The sequence below is a fragment of the Pleurodeles waltl genome, chromosome 6 (genome assembly GCF_031143425.1).
Source record: "Pleurodeles waltl isolate 20211129_DDA chromosome 6, aPleWal1.hap1.20221129, whole genome shotgun sequence".
In the NCBI taxonomy this organism is placed as follows: domain Eukaryota; kingdom Metazoa; phylum Chordata; class Amphibia; order Caudata; family Salamandridae; genus Pleurodeles; species Pleurodeles waltl.
The window spans coordinates 1,352,069,024-1,352,081,868 of NC_090445.1; positions in this window are offsets into that span (position 1 = coordinate 1,352,069,024).

Below are 12,845 nucleotides of genomic sequence, written 5' to 3' on the forward strand. Positions count from 1 at the left end.
AACAGTGTAGACTACTCGCAGGTACAAGGTCGCCCAAACCGGTACAGACAATGGAACCACTGACTAAAGATGCGAAGAGGACCACGAGAGTATGAAATCATACCGGACATTCTGCCCGCTGAAGAAGTCAATCATAAGGACCAATAAACTACGTGAGAACTGTTATGGGGTGACACATTTAATGAAGTCATTGAAACCCTATTGGAGGGAGATAGTGGGGTACAAACCGCAGACCAATGGAAAATTAGGGGACTGTACAACGGAAAAGGGATAAAAACCCTTGACACAAGGAAGTAAATCAGAATAGGAGACCAAGAGATAGAGCAGGGGGAGATGCTATTGTGACTTGCTATGACCCAGACACTTTGTCACTCAGCATAGAGACTTTACTGTTTGGTTCTTAAAGCCATCCTTGCTTATATTGCCCGTTTACACTTTACCTCCTTATGAGGGAAGTGCCCCCTTACCCGATTTGCTGAATTCCTGGCAGATGGCGAAACAACTGATGTCCTGAGGACGAAGACCGAACCTGTATGCTGACCCAATATGGAGAGTAACTATATGACAATGAAATTGTAATTGTCTGTTTGCTTTTCCTTTCTAGGTACCAACTTCTTCTTTTGACAGAGACCATAGTTAGATGTTTTCTAAATTGGTGTTGCTAAATTGTTTTGCATGAAGCCCAACATGCCAATGCTAATTCGAGGTTAGATGAGGGGTTCACTAAACAGACGCAAATAGACAATTGACTGAATCTATGCTTTGTTGTATAATGTGATAATGATTCTCTGCTAAGGATAACCTATGTTGACATTGTGCTATATTCTAATATTAGTGATTCTTGCTTTGATGAAATCTTATCAGAGTTGCCATATTGTGACTATGCCAATGTGTTTCTTGGTTTTGAGATGAATAAACTTACTAGTAGAATTGTAATCAATAGGGAATGAACTTCATATAATAGTACTAAACTAGTGTGGTTATTCATGACCGAAAAGGTCATGGTGGTTTCTGAGTTTTATTAATGTCTTTAACTAATCTGAATTGTCTTATTACAGTAAACCTTGATGACGTTATTGAGTTATTGATTGACATGCTTATTAGTTATCTCGTCCTAAGGTGTCTTCAATCAGGGTCAAAAGATTCATTGGCCTAAAACGAGTCCCAAAGTGAGTAAATTAATCATAAAGGGACGCGTTAACAATTGTATGTGATATGTTCTGTCTAAACTGCTCAAAATGATATTGTTAATATTCAGATGGCTATCTAAAATGTATGTTAAACAACCTGTACACAATTTGAAATGAAGGAACTAAGGCCCATATTTATACTTTTTTAGTGCCGCGTATGTGTCATTTTTTGATACTAAAGCAGCGTAAACTTACAAAATACAATTGTATTTTGTAAGTTTGCACCTGTTTTGCGACAAAAAAAGATGGAAATGCAACGCTAAAAAAGTATAAATATGGGCCTAAGAATCAATTGTACTCAACAATTTTTAAGTTGAAAGCAATGTAAATCACTTTTTCTGACCCCCCAAAAACCTTTTTACACAGTACTAAGGCTATTTTTGTAATCAGTAACTGTTTATTGACGCCTAAAATGGCTTTACGACTCCATACCTATTCAATCTTTGGAAAGGGCATGCTATAGACCTCCCTTCCAAAGGGCAATTTGGTATGAGATGTATTGATATGTTGCAACTGAAAACCAGTCTTAAAGATTTGAAAATTTACTGACTCACCAATTAAGTCATTTACAAAAGAATGGGGTACCCTTGGGACTTTATCCTCCTTTGTGACTGAATAAAAGAGACTAGTGTGTGATCGAGGCAACCATTGTCAACTCTCAAAGTAATGTTAAAAAAGTTACATTTTTTTGTTTAAACACAGCACATTTCTCTTTAAAGAGAACTGTCTAAAATGTTTAAAAAAGTTGACTTTATTTAAAGATCACAGGTATGATGGTCGGATTATGTTAGGAGGCTACCAATCATAATGAGTCACAATTGGCAATCCTCCTCATTGACATTCATGAGTTAGATCAGATTTCAGCCCACTCTGAATAAGATGTTTTTTGAACCGATCTATTGGTACATAGGTCAGTTCCTAAAATTCTATACGTGTCACAGAAATACTTCTTGCAACTTTAGACCATTTCTTTTGTGACTAGTTTACAGTACATTGGATCATAAGCACTGTCTAATTTCATACTGACTGGGCCACAACTGATAGGAAAGCCCTATACTGCCATTAGGATGAACCGGGAGGTGACCTGAGAGCAGGTACAGGGGAATGAAAGGGTAAGTCCCTCCCTTTTCTTCTCAAGACTCCAAGCACATACCTGATACAAAAGAAAACTAGAAATATGACACAAGCTCTACTTCCTGCCACTGTTCAGTGGACCGACTCTGCAGCACCTACTCTGATAGGAAAGGTGTGCATTTTTGTAACAATTAGACCAGACAGCCTTAAGGTAGTCCTCCCCACCATTTTGCCTGCCTCCCTCTATTTGTCTTACCCTGTTTTGGCTGGTTTTAGGACTCTGCACACTTTACCACTGCTGATCAGTGATACATGGCATATGCTCTCTCCCCTAAACATAGTAACATTGGTTGCTACCCAATTGGCATATTTAATTTACCTGTAAGTCTCCAGTAAAGTGCACTACTTGTGCCCAGGGTTTGTACATTAAAAGCTACTAGTGGGCCTGGAGCACTGATTGTGCCACCCACATAAGTAGCCCCTTAACCTTGTCTCAGGCCTGACTTTGTAAGGCCTGTCTGTGCAGTTTCACTGCCACTTCAACTTGGCAGTTAAAACTACTTGCCAAGCCTTAAACTCCCCTTTTTCAACTTTTACGTCACCCCTAAGATAGGACCTAGGTAACCCACAGTGCATGGCGGTATGCAAGTAAATGGCAGAGCATGTACCTATGTGTTTTACATGTCCTGGTAGAGAAAAACTCACTGTGAGGCCTGCTCCTCTTATAGACTAGCATTAGAACTGCCCTCATATACTTTTACGTGCTAGCTTCTGATCTTTAAGGAGTAGCCCTGTCATTTTTACCATTGCAAGAATAGTAATAGAGAATCCTGCTTACTGGTGAAGTTGGATTTAATATTACTATTTTAGAAATGCTACTTTTAGAAAGTGGGCATTTCTTTGCACTTATGCCATCCGTGCCTTACAGCCCTGTCTCCAATCCACGTCTGGTCTGTGCTGGTTGACAGCCCCCCCCTTGGGCATTCCACCCAGATAGCCATAAACACAGAACACTCAATCTCATCTGCATTCACATACTGAATGGGCCTCCCTGGGAAGGATGGGTGGAGGGTCTCTCTCTTACATTTCAAAGACCAGTAGCCTGCCTTCACACAAAGGACTGATAACCCCCCACCAGGATCCTGGCAGACAGGACAGGGCTGAAAGGGGAACGAGTTCACTTCAAAACCAATATTTGAAGTTTCCCCTACTTCAAAGGCATTTTTGAGTATGTAAACTGGGTCTCTGATCCCACCAAATCATACACTTCTGGATCTACACCTCATTTGGACTGCTTTGCTGAGAAGGACAGCTGCCCTGCTTTTTGCCCTCCTGCCTGCGGGCTTCTGACTTTGCTGGAAGTACTTTGCCTTGCCCAAAATTGCTTTCTAAGGGCTTGGATTGAGCTTACCTCCCTTTCTGAAGTCTCAGGGCCAACAAAGGCTTCACCAGCTAGCTTCTAGCTAGCTTTCCGACTTCAGCAACTCAAGGACTGACTTCAGCGACTCCAGCACAAACGCCTCTGCCCGATACCACACCACTACATGCATTGGCTCTGTGGCCTTTGCTGCACGCAACAACCATAGCCTGTAACGCAAGTCAGACATCGCTGCTGATGTCCGGCAGTGTGTTCATAACACTGCGAAGTCAACACATCGACTGGATCCATGAACCCCACCAGATCACAAGGAACCAACACCTCGGCACCGACGCCGCACCAGCTTTCACTGCATCCAGACAGAACTGATGCCTTGTCTCCCCCTGTCTCTTAGTGCAGAACTGACGCCTCACCTCCCCGGACGCCGTAAGGGACCGGCGCCACACCAGCTCTAGCGAGGCATCACCTCCACCACTCCATGCAACGTCTTTGTTTCTTTGTTTCCAAAGATACTGTGCCTTAGGGTCCATGCAACTCTGTTACCAGTACCTGTGGTGTCAGATTATTGGGAATGACTCCATTAACGACGCCCTGATAGCTCCAGTTGGAGCTATTGCGTTTCTAAGCACTTTATTGGGATTTAGGGGCATATTTATACTTTTTGATTCAAAACTGCATCAAAAGGTTTTCCGCCGGCTTGTGCCATTCTACAGCATCAGGCCGGGTGCCATATTTCAGGAATGGCACAAGCCAGAGCTAAGCTTGGGGGTGTTCCTGGGGCTTGGGATGGGCACCTGTGGGCCCATTCCATGGTGTTTGGCCATGGAAAGGGGTCCACAGGTACCTTAATGCCTGGTCTGACCCAGGTGTTAAATAATGACATTAAGCAAGCTTAACGTCATTATTTGGTCCACCTCCCACCCGTGTGTCATTTTAGCTTGGGGGGATAAATATGGCGCTAAGGCTATAGCGTCATTTTTTGGATGGGAATGCCTACCTTGCATTTCATTGATGCAATGTGGGTTCACGCAGCGAGAAAATGATGCAAACTCCAATATTTGCACCGTGTTAGCATAAAAAAATATGATGCTAAAACAGAGCAAACAGTGTATAAATATACCCCTTAATCTTTAAAAAATAATAACCTTGCTTGTGCACATTGGATTTTCATTGTTTTTAGCATATTTTATTCTGATACATATCTATTTTTCTAAACCTGTGTGCTGTATTTCTGTGGTGTTTTCACTGTGTTGCTGCATGAGTTTCTGCACAAATTCTTTGCACACTGCCTTCTAAGTCAAGTCTGCTTGCTCTGTGCCAAGCTACCGGAGGGTGAGCACAGAATAATTCGGGTTGTGTTGTGACTTACCCTGACTAGGATTGTGCTTCCTTCTTGGAGAACGGTGTATACCTCTGCCAATTAGAGCCCCAATTATTAACAGTAACCCATCACCAATTACAGTGTGGCCTAGCTCTGTCAAGTAAACAGAGGGAATATACTAATATCACAACCAAACTTAAGGGACAACACAGACCATCATTTAATATATACATGAATTGAAGGCCTCAGTGTAAGGGACGCACAATGGAGATATAAAAATGAGCAGTACCTTACTTCTGCTTCAGAACCTATTCCAGACTTCTGTCAGCTCCTTACCACATGTGGCAACCATCTGGTGTACCCAGACGCATGTTACACCACGTCAACCGTGCCCTAACCACCATATTCTTTTGGCTGCTGGACTAAATCTTTAGTAGTTTGCCACGTCAGCTACCTTTTTATATCAGTAGTGGCCTTCTATCTCAGGCACTTCAGTAGTGGCCTTCTTCTTCAGGCACTTCAGGTGTTCCTGGTACCAGTAGTAAATATTTTATAGAGCCTAATACTACTGGTGGTGAAAATGAAAGGACAATGTTGAACAATCACTCCTCCAGGCATTTTTTATTCACTGAAGTAGTAACAGAAAGAAAGCTCACACCAGCAGCCCTTCCACTGAAATGATCAGCAATTTCACTGGGAATGAGCATGAAAGAAATCCAGCAGTGGGATTTTCGGTTAAAATGATGTAAAAGAAACTGACCGAGGTATTACTGGAAATTAAATCTACCAGATCAGAAATTGCTTCCTTTCAATGGTGCATCGATTTCACCAATAAATGCCTGTCAAATTTAGAATACACACTGAATAATATGCCAGTCTAGGGAGCAGGCATGTGGCATCTACACAGAAATGTCACAGAACTAGAAGATAAGCTAAAAGTGTATAAGGGCCCTTATGTATGAAAATTATATTTGGTGTTTCCTAAATTGTAAACAAATACCGATTCACAAAATAGGAATCGCTGTATATAATTTCTGTAACTTTCCTGTAGGCATTTTGCAATTCATGAGCATTTGGGGCCAGATGCATCAAAATATTGGTTTGCAATTTCCTAATAGCGAATCCTTGCGATTCACTATTAGGAAATCTCAGACTGAGATGTACAACAGTGTGTTTAACACTGTTTCCGATTCTGAAATGAGTTTCAAGAGACCTGCCTAAATAATATTCATGAGCTAGGTCGCACTTGTGACCCATTTGGGAATGACCACAATAAAAGGGATGGTGACATGCTGAGGGCAGCAGACCACCATGTCTGTGATTGTTTTTAAATAAAGCAATCTTTTTTTTTACGCAGCCCATTTTCCTTAAAGGAAAATGGGATGCATTTAAAAATGGAAAGTTTTCTTTTCATTTTTTAAGAGTAGACAGTGGTCCGTGGGACCATGGCCTGCTCTTAATTTTTTTTTTTGCTACCATTCACAAGGGGGAAGGGGTCCTCTGGGGACCCCTTCCCATTTGTGAATGGGTTACCACTGACTTGAAGATGGTGGTATCTGTGAATTTTTGCAACCGCATTCTCGATCGCAAAATAGTCCTACAGGCCAGTACGATTCTATATTAGGAAGGAACGCCCTAAACACACCCCTTCCTAATACTGAATAGCAAAAGCAAAATGCGATTCGGTAAATAAGTTACCGAGCATCATTTTGCTTTTGGTGCATAGAAAAAAAAAAAATCCCCGTATGCAACCGGAAAAATGTTTAGCTCATCTGGCCCTTGGTATTTTTAAATACTGAATGGGACATTGTAAATCAGTATGATCTGCAAATTGTGACTGCTGCACCACCAGCAAGTGATGTCCTCATCCATTTCAAGAAGGGCATTTTGTTTGAGCTGCACAACAGAAACAGAACTTCTATCCCAAGTGGACTAACTTATAGCAACAACATCCAGCCATGAACTGCATGAGGAGAAGATCAAGAAGAGTAAGAGAAAGTTCTGTGACACAAAGCTGGAAATATTAGTGGAGGAGTGTGTCTCTGAAAGTGACAAGCTCTTTGGAAAAATATCTATGTTATTTCAGGAAACAACTGAAAATAAATTTGTACAAGGATCCAACAGCACATAAATGCAGTGGGTGTTGCACAGACTTTGGTGGACAAGATCAGGAAGTGCAGGTAGTATATGGACTCCTGCACAGAGGAGAAGGTAGGACACAGAAGAAAGGAGACTGAAACTACAGGATGGAGGACCAAATTCAGAGCCACCATTCACCCTTAAAGAAGAATTAATACAGACAACATTCCAGCCTGATGCAATCTAAGGTGTGAGAATGACCGGCGGGAGTCGACACTTGCAGAGTTTAAACAAAGGCAAGTTTATTCTGTAAATAAGTCGTACAACGAGTCCTACACCAACCACCTCCTTATCTCTTCATGCCATCTCTGTCTCTCCTTCTCAACGGCTCACCCACAAACGCCTCCCACATTCCACTTACTTCACATTCCACATTCTCCGCATTCTCACTCTCGTGCTGGCTCCTCTCATTCTTATGCTCGTGCCAAAGCACCCACGTAGCGGATACCACACCATCTTCCTCATATCAACTCGAAAAAACAAATAAAGAAACAAATAAGTTAACGGAACTATGCATTAATAACACTTAAACATCAATAATACTTGAGTAATAAGCAGATTATGTTAGATGCCTACCAACACAAACCACTTGAAATTAGCATCACAAAGTCCAAAAAAACAAAGTTCAATGTTCACATTACATAATCTTTGAACCATAACGGTGTTGATGCATTTCTCTTCGGTCGAGTCTCAGTAGGATCTCTTGTGTTTGGAAGACTTAAAGCATTTCGAGCCTCTCGAGCAGTTGCATCTGAGAACATGCTTTGACCTACACCAGGCCCCAAACATTTGGCCACTCTATTCAAATTCCAAATTCTGTGATCATCTGTTTTCACAGCATTTTTGAACAATTTTATGACTTTAAAAGGACCTTTAAATTTAGATGTTTTCCCTTCCTTTCTAGGAAACTTTATTTTAACATAATCTCCTTCACACAACACTGTTCTCTTTACAGCTTTACGCTGGTCATACCACAACTTTCTTTTTGCTTTCACCCCTCTCTCTCTCTCTCTCCAACCTTCAATGTTACCCACTTGATCATTGACCTCCATTCTCTTCTCCGTTACCCACCTAGGTTCCATCTCACTGTAGGGTGCCCTACCCTTAAACAATTGAAAAGGAGTGACCCCTGTGGTGGAGTGTGGCGTTAAATGATATTCTCGAACTTTTCTCTTCACATTACCCTCCCACTCAACACCATTAACTAGCGCTAACTGCATGCATTGCTTCAACACTTTTATAAAGCGCTCAACAACTCCATTGGATTCTGGGTGATAAAGAGCTGTTCTCTTATGTACTACATTTCTTTCTTTCAAGAAGGACTCTGTTGCTTCAAAAACAAATTGCACTCCATTGTCAGTTAACAAAGTAGAGGGGAAACCCTCTCTTTCAAATAAGTCATCTAAAAAATTAATTACGTCCTTTGATTCAACAGAATTCACAAATCTGACTTCTGGCCAACGTGAAAACATGTCTATGCAGACTAAAATATAACGGTCAGTAGAATTCAGTCTTATTGGACCTAAAATGTCTAAGGCTATATCAACCCAGGGACCAGAGGACTCTTCACGCATGACCATGGGTTGAATCCTACACTTCAACACCTTATCCGAACACACACACTCATTACAATTCCTCACTGCCCTTTCTACCATCATGTCCATGGCAGGCCACCAGTAGGCATTTCTCAATCTCTCCTTCGTTTTGGATATGCCCATGTGACTTGAGTGAGCACAATTAACAAGTTCCATTCTCAAACTAGTTGGGGGAACCAACTTGCTGCCTCTCATTAACAGCCCTTTCACCACAGATAATTCATTTTTTATTTGCCAGAAACCTGACAATTCTTCATCAAGTTTTTCTTTGACACCCCAACCATTAATGACCTTATCCAGCACTAGCTGCAAAGTGGCATCTTTAGACAACTCATCCATCCATGTTGGTTCTGAAATCGCTCCCTCCGTAACTATACAAACTTTTATCTCCTCATCATCCACTATGTCTGCAAAACACCCTCCTTCAAAAATCTCGTCTTCTTTTCCTGTGTTTATACAAAGTCTCGAAAGACAATCCGCCTGAATATTTAATGTCCCAGGCATATAGGAGATCACAAAAATAAATTCTTGCAGTGCCACTACCCACTTCCTGATCCTATGAGAAATCATCTCTAATCCTTTTCTAGTAAATACCTCTATGAGAGGCTTGTGGTCCGTCACTATCTGAAATTTATGTCCCCACAAAAATTTCCTCAGTTTTCTCACTGCCCAAAAGACACCCAGCGCCTCTTTTTCAACAACAGAATAGTTGAATTCAGCTTCCTTCAAACATCTAGACACAAACAGAATCGTCCTCACTTGACCTTGTTTTTTTTGCAATAAAACCGCACCAAGACCTTTTGAGCTAGCATCAGTCATCAGAATGATATCATCACGTGCATCAAAACTTCCTAAATCCGCTGCCTTATCTAGACTGACTTTGATGTCTTGATACTCTCTTTCACATGCCTGATCCCACTTAAATTCTGCTCTCTTCCTTAATAACTGTCTCATGTTATAGGTTCTTTCTGCAAAACATGGGACAAATTTATTATAAAACTCCGCCATCCCTAAAAACTTCAGAAGTTCTTCTTTATTTTGTGGACTTGGTAAATTTTTGATAGTGCTGACTAAACCTGTTTTGGGACGGATTCCCCTTGCCGAAATTTCATGACCTAAATATTCGATGTTGGGAATGTTTATCTTGCACTTCTCAGCCTTAAGTGTCAGACCATTGTTACGTAGCTTATCTAAGACCATTCTCAATCTCGTATTGTGTTCCACAAGATTGGTTCCTGTGACAAGTAAGTCATCCTGATACACTTTCACCCCTTCCATGCCTCCCAAAATTCTTTCCATGGCCCTCTGAAAGACTGATGCCGCTGAAATTAACCCAAACGGCATTCTTAGGAACTTAAAGGTACCAAATGGTGTGGTAAAAGTGGTGAGTTCCTGGGAAGACCTATGCAGCTCTATCTGATGGTAAGCAGAGGTCAAATCTAGGGTAGAGAAGTGCCTTGCCCCACAAAGTGAACACAACAATTCAGTAATATTTGGGAGTGGATAGTGATCTACTATGACAGATTTGTTTAGGTCTCTAAGGTCAACACAGAGCCTAGCGTCGCCATTAGCTTTCCTTGCCATCACCACTGGTGCCACCCATTCTGAAGCCTCAACCTCCTGAATAATTCCACTCGCAATGAGTTTGTCTATCTCAGCTTTCATTTTTTCTCTTACCAACAAGGGAACATTCCTTACTTTCGCCACCCTCGGCTGTGCTCCTGGCTTAAGCCTGATTCTATGCACATAATTCTTAAGACAACCTAATGTCTTGCTAAATACCTCTGGAAATTCTTCCACCCAACCACATAGATCTTCTGACACAGATTGAACCATGTGATTTTCCTTAAGTCTTACCGGGGGATCTTCATTTGGATCAAGTAGAATTCGAAGATCACGTTGATGAAACCAACTAATCAAAGAGTCTCCTTTTACAGAAATATATATCTTTGCTGGAATTAGGCGTTCTTTGAATTCTATACTTCCCCAAAAGTAACCCAGCAGCTTTATTGGCTCACCACCATAACCCTTGGGTATCACATCTGGTTTGCATAACTCAACCGACCCTTTTAAATTCTGATCATAAAATGTTTTTGGTATCAATGTGATTTTTGCCCCAGAGTCAAAGAGAATTTTAAGACTTTTACCATTAACCAAAATTGACTCTACAGGACCACCAGAAGACCCAACACCCGTCTGCAAAACCTGGACAACATTCACTGCTTCCGTAACATTTGTGTCAACAACATTTACTGCTTCTGTAACATTTGTGTCACTATCACACCACACTTCTCTTATTTTTTTAACGTTATTCTTCATCCTGCAACATTTTGCCAAATGTCCAACTCTACCACAACTTCTGCAAAGCATTTTTAGGGCAGGACAATCCTTGTTATTGGCCATATGGCCTATATTCCCACACCTAAAACACTTTCCAGTAAAAGTTTTCTTCGTCAATGTCACTGCCGATTCTCCAGCACCTTTACTGCCAGTATTGTTACATCGTATCACTTTCACTGAAGCACCTTCTTCTCTTGTTGTGTCCAATACAATGGAGTCTTTACGAAGGACCTCAACACATTTCTTGGAGTGTTCACACGTTCTGGCTAATACCAGAACTTCATCCAGGGATGGATTATCTTTCTGCCACATGCTCTCCTTTGCTTTTTCCAAGGAACACCCCAGCATGAATTGATCCCTTAAACGTTCCTCATAAGTACCTCCAAACGCACAAGTGGAAGCAAGTCTCCTGAGTTCTGTTATATACTGTTCCATGGTCTCTCCTTGACGTTGCATCCTTTTACCGAACTGGTATCTTTCTAGAACAGTACTCACTTTTGGTAGAAAATGTGAATCCAGTTTTTTTAACGAAATCTCAAATTCATTGAGACCATTTGAATCTGCATCAGAGAGCTCCGGAAGATTTTCAAAGACTTCTTGGCCCTCCGTCCCTAAACAGTGCATTAAAAGTGATGTCTTCCTTTCTGCGCTCAGAGAAGTACCACACACCCTAGCATAATTGTTAAAGACTTTTTTACACTTCTGCCATGGTATAGGTGGATCCCCTGGAGAGGTTAAAAAAAACGGTGCAGCCGGTACATTCTGCATGACTGTTGAATTATAAATCAAGTAGATAACCACAAGACAAGGAAATTGCAGTCGTCTAGAGACACACTTAATAGCAACCTCTTTTCTGTTCACACAACTGGGGAAAACTACCCTCTGACCCTACTCGCCCGCATCCGTAGCTACAAGTCTTCCCTCCGTATAAAATATTCACTGCTGCAGGAGCATCCAAAGACAAACTTCAAACTCCCAGCTGAAAAACGCGTTGAATCAAAACATTACAAAAGAAAAAAACAGTTACTGAAACTGAATCCTTTAAATGTCATGCCTCGAATAAGACGCAACCGTGCAGCGCGTCCTAGTTACTGTTGCTATGTCCATGGTTCATGCTTACGACGCCAACTCCCAGCGCGTCCTAGTTACCGTTGCCAAACACGATGTGTGTGTTTCCTGAAAGACGCGTTGCTAAGCGTTGCCAGGGCCGCGCATGAAGATTCTCGCGCTGAAGGGCTTAACAGGCGGAGAGTAAAAACAAAACCCAGGTACAAGCGCAACGCACCTTGGATGACCGAAGTCTTAAAGATTGTGTTGTCAGGACTGCCGAGACCTGTTCTTCGCCGTTCGGAGATTGCCTCTCTTCACTTTCACAGTGGATTCCACCTTTGATCCTCGTCGCCAAATGTGAGAATGACCGGCGGGAGTCGACACTTGCAGAGTTTAAACAAAGGCAAGTTTATTCTGTAAATAAGTCGTACAACGAGTCCTACACCAACCACCTCCTTATCTCTTCATGCCATCTCTGTCTCTCCTTCTCAACGGCTCACCCACAAACGCCTCCCACATTCCACTTACTTCACATTCCACATTCTCCGCATTCTCACTCTCGTGCTGGCTCCTCTCATTCTTATGCTCGTGCCAAAGCACCCACGTAGCGGATACCACACCACCATTCACCCTTAAAGAAGAATTAATACAGACAACATTCCAGCCTGGTGCAATCTAAGGTGTCTTGAATATGGACACTTCAGCTTATTTACAGTTTACTTGTATAAACATATGTAGATTATGCACTAATTTTATTA